Raw genomic sequence first — 13,283 nt, 5'->3', positions numbered from 1 at the left:
TTCAAATTCTTTAATAAAATAATAACCATTTTTATTTTTTGACAACAGATTGTATATATGTTGAATCTGATAAACCATCAGTTGCAACAGATATATCATCTGTAGCAACAAATAAACGTTCTATATTAATATCTTTTTTGATTTCTTCTAACAGCTGATACATCAGTCGCAATAGATAAGGAATTTGATGCATCAGCAACATTGACGAATGTATGTGTTTTTGTTTTAGACAAAAAGTCACGACCGATCACCTTGTTTTTCTTTTTCTTAACAATCATCATCATATAAGTTAATTAATCCAATATTGTGACTTTTTTTAATTATATAATAAATAATTTTAAAAAATAAATTCAAAAACAAAAATGATAAAAAGTCACGATCAGTTATTAAAATTAAATAATTGTTCTTTTACGGTTATAAATTGTGTTTATCATTTATTTCCTTATTATTTATTTACGAAATATTTTTCATATTGAATAATCGAAAAGTCATGTCTTTTTCACCCTCTCAATAACAACAACCTTTTTTTATTAATAACCGTCAGGTGAAACATATGATCGATTTGTCGTAGCAGATTAACCTCTGTTGCCACAAATTGCTCAATCCCTACCACCAACCGTCCACATGTTGAGAACAAAAAATAAACAAAATGATTATTAAATACTAAATAAGAATTAAAAATTCAAAGTCGGCAACAAAATGAAATGAATGTTCATAGACTTTAGAATCCCTTGGGTAGATCCGATATACAAAAGGAGGAAAATACATGCACTAAAATAAAAAAAAATTACCTACTTATTATTACTACTATTATTATTATTGTCTATCGAACATTTTTTATCCGGCAGCCTTGCTCCGAAGTCAGCCAAATCTCTCTGGAGTTCATCAAACTGCCTTTGAAGTTCACGCAAGGACTCGATATGAATATTCTTGTACGAATCTGGATCATCCATATTTGTAAGGAGGGACCTATATATAAATTATTATATCTCAGAAAGAAAAGAAAATTGCTTTAAAATAAATCTAACAGATGGGTAATCTGTTGCAAAATATATTCTTTCTGTTAGATAACTTATAACATACTGGCAATTTTTTGTAACAGATGTATATATCTGTTTGATTTCTCCAACAGATACATCATATGTTGCAACAGGTTGATCATCCGTCATAACAGATGTCTCCAATTGTTTGACAATATAAATAGATGTGTCATCTGTTGCAACTAGCTAGTCATCTGTTTATTCAATTTAAGCCATAGATGGGCTAGGAAGAATAAGATGTGTGCAGATGGATCCACTATCATATGTGTGGGAGTTAAGTATGTATTACTGATAAGGTCACCGAGACAACATGCACAAAGTACAATGTTTTTATGAATGCAGTTTTTAACCGATTTAACATTGATCATTCAAACAAGATCCTTCATTGTATCGTTAAGTTTGATGGGTTCGAAATTTATAAGGGTGAGGACCTCATGAAGATAGTGCAGATACTCTGTTACGAATTACTGATAGTTATTGCTCATGTTTATGCGTGTTTTTGAGAAGGGATCAATATTTGTCATCACTGCAGAGAACCAATAGAGATTGGACTAACTTTTAGGGTGCATTGGACCATTAGAGGGCCTTCGAAGCTTAGCACTGCATCTAACAAGAACGGAAAATCAATATAGTTATTGCCCTAGCCTAAATTTATATGGTTGGGTTGCTCGTTTGGGGTGATGATTATACGCTAGAAGGTGCGGTAGGAGAATTCCTTCGAGGAAAAATGGGTGGTTGATGGAAGACTATATCATTTGAGAGCTAATTGAAAAAGAGACATAGGGTAGAAAATAACTTCTAGCGAATCTGGCCAATGGAATTATCTTAACAGATGCGAAATCTGAATCAAGTGCAAATCTGAAAGGGTATCTGGTAATGTAATTTCGTCTGTTGTCTATCTGAAAGAAAAATAATATAGATGGACACTTTGCTAGGGAGCTGTGTGGTCGGGATTATCACCTAGATAGAAAATGGGAGAAGACCAACAAAGCAGCCTCACGGGCATCGAGGGTTGAAATGATGTATAACAAGTTTAGAAAACTTACGCCAACAGCAACTGCAGTTAAAATAAGGAATCTAAGCAAAGGTAGCAATTTCTAAATTTTAAATTTCATCCCATGCCTTCTTGTTTGTGTTTTCGACCAGGTCCACTGCTGTTGACCTGATCGGAACCACAAACTAGATTAAAAGGCAAATTGAGTATCATTGCTTCCTTAGAAATATGGTTATAATTGATTGTGTTTTTTTGCCTTAGCATGCTTTCAATATTCCTTGGAGAAGATCAGATGCTTGCTGTATTATGTGAATCCCGATAATTTTCAAGCTTGCCTACAGTTTGCTGATTCTGTATTCAAGCTGGTCGTTATCGTCTTCGAAGTTGGTAAGGAGTTCCTCGTCTCTTGTGAGCTCGATCAGGAACACTACCTTCAAAGTTGTGGCATTCTAGAATTACTTCAGAGCATTTTCTTCAGAAGCCTTAAAGGATACATGGAGGGTCGTTGTGTTTGTTTTAGGTCAAAATGTGTTGATACACGTTGAAGATGTGGTCTCAAAAGTTGAACAACACACTTTTATCAAGCGTTGCTCCATGCATCTTGCTCAATCAATTTGATAAATTAATAAGCAAGGAGTTACGTAGCGTATGATCTAAACCGACTCTACCAAGCCTATCAAACATTACGTAACTTCGAGCTTATTACCCTATCAAATAAATATAGTTGATTTAATGCACAAATCAAACAAGCTCAATCTGTCAACCTTTCTGTTGATCGCTCTTCTCCAATATAGATGACAAGATATCTGCTGTGCAAAAGTCTACACCATCGCCAGACATTCTTGCCAGGGAGCAATTCTTCAGAAGGCATCAACAGATAATATCTGAAGAATTGCTCCCAGGCAAGCATGTCTGGCGATGGTGTAGACTTTTGCATAGCAGATATCTTTAGAGTTTTGCATAGCAGATATCTTGTCATCTATAATAGAGAAGAGCGATCAACAGAAAGGCTGAGAGATTGAGCTCATTTGATTTGTGCACTAACTCGGTCATATTTTTTTGATATGATAATGAGCTTGGAGTTACCTAACATTTGATAGGCTTGGTAGAGTCAGTTTAGATCACACGCTGCGTAACTCCATGCTTACTAATTTATCAAATTTGTTGAGCAAGATGCATTGAGAAACACTCGATAAAAGTATGTTGTTCAACTGTTGGGACCACATCTTCAACGTGCATCAACACATTTTGACCTAAAACAAACATAGCGACCCTTCATGTATCCTTTAAGACTTCTGAAGAAAGTGTTCTGAAGGGCACCTAAAATGCCACAACTTTGAAGGTGGTGTCCCTGATCTAGCTCATAAGAGATGAGGAACTCTTGACCAACTTCGAAAACGGCAACGAACAACTTGAATATAGAATCAGCAAGCTGGAGGCAAGCTTGAAAATTATCGGGATTCATATACTACAACAAGCATCTGATCTTATCCAAGGAATGTTGAAAGCATGCTAAGGCAAGAAAACACAATCGATTATAACCATATTCCTAAGGAAGCAATGATACTAAATTTGTCTTTCAATCTCGTTTGTGGTTCCAATCATTAATTAAAACAAAAACTTGATTAGAATTGAACTTACTGCTTCCTTGGGGGGGTTGAAAAGATTAAGAAATTTTACATTTTTATCGGTTTTGGCTAAGGGTGACTAAGACTAGTGACATTAAAAAGACAAGACAAGATTGCTCAATGAACTCACTTTTGAGATATCCAAGAAACATTTTTTACCATCTTTAGTAGTAAGTACTACTACTTGATATTATCTACTCGGACCAGAAGCTTACTTTAAAATTAAAAGAGAAAAAAAAATTCAAATAGATATGTCATCTGTTGTAACATGTATAAATATCTGTTTAAAAATCCGAACAGCTCAGTCATCTATTACAACAGATATCAATATCTGTTTAAAAAACCCAACAACTCAGTCATCTGTGAAAACAGATGAAAATGCTTATTTAATAATTAATTAAATCAGATATGTCATCTGTTACGACAGATATAAATATCTTTTTTGAAAATTTTCAACAGCTCAGTCATCTGTCACAACAGATGCAAATGTCTAGTTGATAATTAAATCAGATATGTCATCTGTTACAACAAATATAAATATTTGTTTGAAAATTTTCAACAGCTCAGTCGTTTGTTGCAACAAATTTTATTGTAATTATTTTAGGTGGAACTAGGGATGAATGAATGATCTCACAGGGTCAACTAAAAATCCAATCAAGTTTTTGCAATTACATAGCGTTGGTATTGCGTTCATCCTGACCCAAGTCATTGATCGATCACTCTGAGTTGAAATGAGTTCTCATCAACTCAATATTAGGATGGTGATAGTACCTAAGTTGATTTATGTGGAACTAGGGATGAATGAATGAGCTCACAAGGTCAACTATAAATCCAATCGAGTCTTTGCAATTGCATAGCATTGGTATTGCGTTCATCCCGACTCGAGTCGTCGATCGATCACTCTTGAGTTGAAATGAGTTCTCATCAACTCAATGTTAGGGTAGTGATAGTACCTAATTTGATTTAGGTGGAGCTAGGTATGAATGAATGATCTCACAGGGTCAACTACAAATCCAATCGAGTCTTTGCAATTACATAGCGTTTACATAGCGTTGGTATTGCGTTCATCCTGGCTTGAGTCGTCGATCGATCACTCTGATTTGAAATGAGTTCTCATTAACTCAATGTTAGGATAGTGATAGTACCTAAGTTGATTTAGGTGGAATTAGGGATGAATGAATGATCTCACAAGGTCAATAAAAATCCAATCAAGTCTTTGCAATTGCATGGCGTTGGTATGGCGTTCATCCCAACCCGATTCATCGATCGATCACTCTGAGTTGAAATGAGTTCTCATCAACTCAATGTTAGGGTAGTGACAGTACCAAAGTTGATTTAGGTGTAACTGGGTATGAATGAATGAGCTCACAGGGTCAACTACAAATCCAATCGAGTCTTTGCAATTGCATGGCAATGGTATTGCGTTAATCCCAACTTGAATCATCGATCAATCACTCTAAGTTGAAATAAGTTCTCATCAACTCAATGTTAGGATAGTGATAGTACCAAAGTTGATTTAGGTGGAACTAGAAATAAATAAATGAGCTCACAGGGTCAACTACAAATCCAATCGAGTCATTGCAATTGCATGGCATTGGTATTGCGTTCATCCCGACCAGAGTCATTGATCGATCACTCTAAGTTGAAATGAGTTCTCATCAACTCATTGGGTTTGTTGTTGTTGTTGTAATTAAGATCAATTCGGACCAAATTAGCAATTTCAAAACTTGTCATTCTTTTTCAAAATTACAAATCAATCCATACAAATCATCCATTTGCGTGAAATTTTTTTTATTTGAAATTTGAAGTTCTCGCTCTTCTCTCTCTCTGTCTCTCTCGGGTCTCCTCTCTCTCAATAATACAAATAACAACTACTCAACATATTGCTCAACCCTTCAAAACAGGTCAATTTTTTCCCCATTGACGACCACATATAGTTGATTTTTTCAACTTCATTCCCGCTTGTATCCATCTTTTTCTCTGTCTTCGCAGGTAACAGTGTTCGAGAAGAGTTCTACATTTGTTCTTTATTCTAGGAATTTTTAGTTAATGATGAAAAAGAAGACTTTTAGTTGTATTATCTTCGAGAATGAGTTAACAATTTTGAGTTTTAATGTTAAAAAAGTAGGAAGCACCCGAGAAAACCCTAGTTTTTCTCTCAGTGTTTTGTTGACTATCGTGGTATTGTTGGATGATGTTTGTGGTGTTGTTGGTGGTTGTTGTTGGTGGTGTTGGTATTTGTGTTTTTTGACGGTGGTGTCGATGGTCTTGGTGTTAGTATTGGTATTGGTGGTGTTTTTGGTGGCATTGGTGGTGGCATTGGTTGTGGTGGTGGTGGTCCATCTGTTGCAACGGGTGGAAGATCCGTTGGGAGATATTAAATAGGTCTTCAAACAGATTCCCCATCTATTCCAACTAAAGGGTTATTCGTTGGAGTATTTTTTTGTAATGTGGCGTAGAATAATTTATTAAAATTTATCCATCTGTTGTAACAGGTGGAATATCTGTTGGGAGATATTAAATAGGTCTTCAAAAAGATTCAGGTTCCCCCTCTGTTCCAACTGATGGGTTGTCCGTTGGAGTATTTTTTTTTTTGTTATGTGGCGTAGAATAATTTATTGAAATTTGTCTCATCTTTTAAAAAGAAATTATGCAGACATCAAATGCAATGTATTTTTTGTTTTTCTATTATTTGTAGTTAAAAGATGTCTGCCAAAAAGAAAAGAAACTGAAAGTGGATCAACTTCTGACCACCCACAAAAAAGGCTAGACTTCAGATAGATTCGGAGGAACTTCTAGAACAATCTCAGTCAAAGCGAAATGAAGCTGAGGAAAGTGATAACTCTTTCTCATCAATGGAGCATGAAATAACATCGAAATCCCAGCATGGATTTGTCAAAATTATTAGTATCATCGGGTTTCGAGTTGAGATGCCGATGAGTAACCCTAACGCAGTATTTCGTGATGTTATACTTAAATGTCAATTGGAGAAACATTTTAACGAACTTAAGAGTATTACGAGAAAGGAAAACATAGATGGACTTTTTAAAAAGAGCTGCTTTGCATACTTTCTTGAGCTGTCTGGGGGCCCACCCTCTTCGTTTCCCAATGATCATGGTATATCACTTTCTCAAGCATAGGATCAAGTATGCGGAGGATGATGGAGGTCCGAATGAGGTGTGCAAAAATATGGATAAAGTCTGGATCAACTACTGTGGCATGCCGGTTTGTTTTAGATTGAAAGAGTTTGCCATAGTTACGGACTTGAGATGCGATCGTCCAGAAGAACATCTGATCAAGAAAACACCCCACAAAAGGTCCAACAAATGTAAGGTAAAAAAAGATGAGTTGTTGGGCATTGTTGGACCTTGTTACAGAGTGGAGGATTTGATGGCAGATCTCAAGAATAAAGACATACCAAAGCACTACAGGGAGAAATTGTGTTTAGTTTGGTTTGTCCATTCTGTTTTATTGGAAAGAGACATTAGGAAAGTCACAGAACATAATTTGTTGGCGCTTGCTGATGATTTTGAGAAATTCAACGATTATCCTTGGGGATACGAGAACTACTACTTGACTATCAAATATTTACTGAAAAAGCTAAAGTCAAAGATGACCACATTATACGACTTTCCTTGGGCTTTCAAGGTAAAATTGATCACTATTTTTACTCATTCATTAATTTATATTAAATATAGTTATGAATTTTTTTTGCTTGCTTCCTATTTACAATTTTTAGGCTTGGGCATGTGAAGCCATTCCTCCCCTCCAAAAGCATTTCAAGGATTACCCGAATAAGGTTTCTCATCCAAGGATCCTTAGGTAGTTGACTGCAGTAGAGAGCAACAAAAAATATTAACGAGACTAATCTCTTTAACCCTCTGGATGATGTAGTACGTCTTCTTTCAACTAAAATACTTTGCCTCAAAGAAAGATATTAAAATAGATGTTCCATCTGTTGCGACAGATGGGTCGTCTGTTACAACAGATTACCCGTCAACTGCAACTAGTGCAACAGATGGGTAATCTATTGCGACAGACGATCCATATTTTAACATAAATTAACCATCTGTTGCTCTGGTTTTCTGAACCCTACTCAACAGATTACCCACCTACCACAAATTATGCAATAGATGGCTAATCTGATGCAACATATTATCAATCTATTTCAATATACAGATCAGCTATTGCGGTAGCTAGATCATCTGTTGCATAAGTTGGCTATGTTAACATCCATGTAACCCGAGCACCATGTAACCTAACTGACTGCAAATTATTATTATATGATTTAAATTCCTCCTGTCTTTTTTTAAAGGTTGTGCATCCTTGGATTGTGCCTACCATTGATGAGCTGGGGATGACTTATTTTCTTACTCTGGGTCTTGTTGATACAAAAGAAGACCCAACGGTGGAGTTAATAAAGAAGGAATTGGCTGGAGCAATATCCATAAGAATAGCAGTTAGGCAAGGTCAGCCTAACGTTGAAGCTCTTCACGACCAACTTCAAACTGCAATAGATCCGGGTGCTTCTTCTGGGGATGTTGCTGGTGGAGTTGTTTGTGATGGTGGCAGCCATCCTCCTGCTGCTGCTGCTACCAGTCATGATTATTTGCATGTTAGTGCTCAGCAAAAAATAAATATGTTCGAAAACACCCCTTGCACAGGTCCTCCCTCTCACCCCTACACCGGTCTCTTCTAACCTTACAGTTGTCTCTCTCACCCCTCCTCACCCTCATGTTCTCATTGTAAATACAAAGTGTGCAAGGACAGAGAAGATAAACTCCTTGAAAAGCTATAAGCTATTGTTGAAGCTGCCGAGGAGTTAAAATCCAGGAGGGTGTCATACCATCCAACAAGATGAGGGAGCCATGCAGTCCTACAGTGGAGGTTAGGATAAAGAGAAGAAAAATTAGATAAATTCTCTCCATTCTGAAATCAACAAAAATTATAACTCCCCCCGCTCCAATAGTTGTTGGAGTTTAGGGGCCGCTGAAGAAGATGGACATATTTGCGGCCCTTGACAAGGAGAAGAAGAAGGAACTGGAAGAATTCATTAAGATGAAGGTTCAAAATGAATACACCATCATTCATTTGCCGCCAAAGACTTCTCGAATATAACAAATATATATGTGTGGTACGAGGACAAGGTAAGTTTACTTTTGCTAACCTAGTCTTCGAATCTACTCTATGAAGAAGAATCTACACAGAAGATGTGTAATCTATTGCAAAAACTTGATATTCTGTTGCAACATAATACACATCTATTGCATAAGTTGCGTTGGCTGGGTAATTTATGAACTGATTCAGTGAACCCTCTGTATCGGATTCTTTTCAAAGTATTTTTATTCTTTACAATTACTAACCTATTTAAAAATTGTCTTCTTATACCACAGTATGTTGATGAAATTCTCTGCCTCATGAGGAGCAGACAATTAGCATACCCAGATGCTTATGATACTGCCGATGGGATAATGGACCTCAACTTCTACAATAATTTCAAGGATAGATACGCTAAACTCTGTAAGATAGATGATTTCGGTGGCCCGAGATTTGATCAGTTAGTTTCTACGTTCCAATGGGATGAAGAAGCAATTAAATATGTTAGAGGAAAGAGGCTATATCCATACGGCAAGAGCTGGACCAAGGCAAAGAGAATTCTTGCAGTCATGAACATGGATGTCACATAATTTCTCACTGTTGAGATGTTACTATACCAGGGAAAGATTAAGGTTTATGATTGCAACTTATCTGTCTTCAGCGAAAAGACATTTTTAACCCATATGCAGCCACTCTTGAAGTTGTTGCCCAAGTTATTAACGCAGAGTAAGCTGATGGATCATTTGCCGGCTGAAGTCATGGCGAAGGAATCATAGGATTTTGAAGGTCGAAATAAGAGCATCCAGCTCCTAAGAAATATAATTGGTGCAGCGTGCGGGCCGTACTCGCTTGCATACATTGAGTATTTGCTGACCGGCACACAAATGACCAGTGTGTGCGACACCGTTATGGGAAAGATACAATGGTTCTGGGCATATGGGGTTCTAACTAAATGGTTCGAGTTCGTGTATAAAAAAGAACATGTACAAAGACAGATACGAACACGATAACAAATTTTCATTTCAAGCCAATTCACTTTACATGTAGTGGCAATAATTTTTATGTCTAGCCAAGTTGAACTTTTATAATGCAACAGATTTTATATCTATCGTAACAGATATAGTACTTATTGTGAAAGATTGATTATCTGTTGGAATAGGTTGGTCATCTGTTGCATTATGCAGATGTTCCCAGTTTATCTGTCGCAACAGATATACAATCTGTTGCAACATATAATCTATCTATTACAACTGATCGATAATTTGTTGGAGCAAATTAAAAAAGTAGGAAGACCTGTTATATAATTTCCAGCAGATGACCTACGTGTTGCATATCATGTTTCAATATATGTCTATAACTGTCTGATAAGATATGTCGTCTGTTGCATCAGATGTATTATCTGTTACGATATTTGAATCTAGTACTCCATTTCAATTAACATGTTCAAAACTAAGGATTAATTATATTCATGGACAGAATAAAATAAATCAAAGTCTTAGGAAATTACATGAAATAACTCAACAAATAAATGAAATGTAAAAAAATTATTTTGGGTACAACCGATCTACTCTACAATAAATCAACAAGTTAAACCAAGGAGGATAGGTTATTACATTGATGGACTCAAGCTATAAATATCTAATCAATATGGACAAGTTGTTCTTCATCCGGTGCTACGAAATTCGACTTTGGTCATCGTGGATATTTAACATCGGTTGCGTACGGCTTGTGAGCTTTTGCTTCTCCGTATTTCCATAAAATAGCAGCATATCTTCTGCGGAGTAATCCGGCATCAATTCCATCATTTGGTACTTGTAATCCATCGTCAAATACTCGGCATAGGCGGCAACAAAAGAATCACAATCCCTGCGTTATAAAAAATAGATAATCCATATCTTGCAGTTCATACAAGCGTTATGAAATTTGTGAAATGAAACCAAATCATGACACTTGAACTTACAGGGTACCAATGGTTTGTTGAGAAATTCCGTCAATGTATTGTACATCAAATGGATTAGCCATTTTATCCCCGTATGCTTCAATCATCGACCAATCAGTACGAACCTTTTGGTCCAAAAATCCACTCATATCAAGGTAAGTAGGCAATATTTTGGCCAGTTTTTGTATCTCGGACGTCGGCCTGGAACGTCTCCTTCGCGACATCGAGTCATAAACTTGGATGCGCCTCTCTTTTAGAACGACGACAGTTAATACCCAATGGAATTCATCACCACAATTGATTGGGATGTACACTTCGTCGACCAAATGCCAAGGTAAGCCAGCCGGAATGCTAAAACCTTTGATGATGTTGAATAAGCATTCCTTATTTTGAAAAACTTCCGGCTGCTGTTAACAATATCTATCGTAGGCATTATTGATGTAAACTTTGTACAAATAATTTTCTGTTGTGTATCTGTATGGTTCTTGTGTTTGCAACTTGGCCTTCTTTCGGAGGTAGTAAAAAATAACATCGATCTGCTGCATATATTATCAAACATTTTGAATTACATGATGAAAAAATTAATACACAGATGTAATTAAATAAAGTATTAATTAATAGTAATATGTATTACATTTAAACCTTATCGTTTCAGCAAGTTTGGGGCTGTGACATCAAATAGAACCAATTCTTCATTTGGCGATGTACAACAATAAAGTCGAACATATCAAAACTAAGACACGATTCGTTCACTTTGTAGTGCTCGTCATTTTATTTTCTACATGATGATTTATATATGTTAATGTCAGGTTCTTACAACAAGAATTGTATAAACCAATATCTATAAAATTGATTTACGTACCTGCCGGCATGATGCTTTAACAACCCATCGACAATCTATTCTGAATAGTCATTGATCAACTGTGTTAGTTTTTTTGGATCCTCGTCCGAGATGTTGAACCTTTCAAACGGGTAATTCTTCCGTTCTCCCAAACTAACTGGCTCCACTTTTTCTTCTTCTTTGGAAGCAGTTAATGGATTATCAACTGTGATATTATGCTTTTCGGCAGTAGCTTCTACTATGACATCCACCTAGAAAGCCAAAATTGTCAATGCTAAGTAGAGATATACAACAAATTGTCTATCTATTGCAATAGATTGTCCATCTGTTGCAACAGATGAGTCTTATGTTGCATCGGATGGATTATCTGTTGGGACAAATTCGAACAGGTAAATCAGAGCAGTATGATAATTTTGAACAGATGACCCATCTATTGCAACATAAGATTCATCTGTTGAAACAGATAACGAATCTGATGCAACAGGTTAGACAACAGTTGCAACAGATGTATATACCTGTTTGATAATTTTCAGCAGAAGTATCATCTATTGAAACAGATATGTGCCTGTTTGTTTTTTAGAACAGATGATATACATTCACCTTCATCAGCTCATGATGCTCTCCTATGGCCCTTGTACACTGAACATCGGTGCAAGACAAAGACAGACGCGTTGGAATCTTGCTTTTTTTTATGATCGATGATGCCTTGGAAGTGTCTTTACTTCTCTTCTTAGCTGCCTTGATCTCTAGCGGAGTGTTTGAATATGAAATCCTCTTTGATGGAATGACACCCCTCTTAGATGTCATTTTCTTTACAGAAGCAATTAGTGTATTAATAGCATTAATCACACCATCGTGTTTCGCCTTGCAGTCTTGACATTTGCATGAAGAACATTTGCTAGATGCGGCAAAATGTGGAGAAAAATCTATACAACCATTATGATCATAATTATAATGGCTTGTTATTTCAAAAATTGTAAGAGGAGCATCATTAGCCCCACCCTCCAAAATTATTTTTCTTGTGATGGCTGTTGCTCCAAACAATTCCATTTTTATTCCATCAATGACCTTAGGGTCCGATAAAGTTTGCACAGACCGTAAAGTAAGAAAAAATGGCATCTTCAACTCTTGGTTGGTCGGAACAAGCCACAGATGGACAATCTAAAATAAATCGGTACATATATTAAGAATGATAATGAAATCATTTAATTATTAATTAAAACAAAAACTTGATTAGAATTGAACTTACTGCTTCCTTGGGGGGGTTGAAATGATCAAGAAATTTTGCATTTTTATCAATTTTGGCTAAGGGTGTTAAAATTATCTGGGTTGTGGACCGGGCCGGGTTAGGGTTAAGTGGTTCGGGCTAGGCCGGGCTCAACAGTAAACTTTTTAAAAATAACCCTAACCCGACCCACTTAACCCAACCCGATCAAGCCCACCTAAAACCGATCAAACCCGGTTAAAAATCCGATCAAACCCGGTCAAAAATAAAAATAAAAACTTTTTTTCAATATAAACTATATATACCCACCTATAAACATTTTAAATACGTTAAACAATATATATACACTATATATATAGTATATACTACATTAGAATTTAAAAAATATATACACATATACACAATTACACATATATACACACCATTTAATGTATATTGCTAACTTAAAGTTTAAATAAAATATACTACAATATATATATATATATATGTAGAGAGAGAGAGAGAGAGAGAGAGAGAGAG

Source organism: Capsicum annuum, chromosome 1 (assembly GCF_002878395.1).
Source record: "Capsicum annuum cultivar UCD-10X-F1 chromosome 1, UCD10Xv1.1, whole genome shotgun sequence".
Classification (NCBI taxonomy): Eukaryota; Viridiplantae; Streptophyta; class Magnoliopsida; order Solanales; family Solanaceae; genus Capsicum; species Capsicum annuum.
This window is presented reverse-complemented; position numbering follows the sequence as displayed.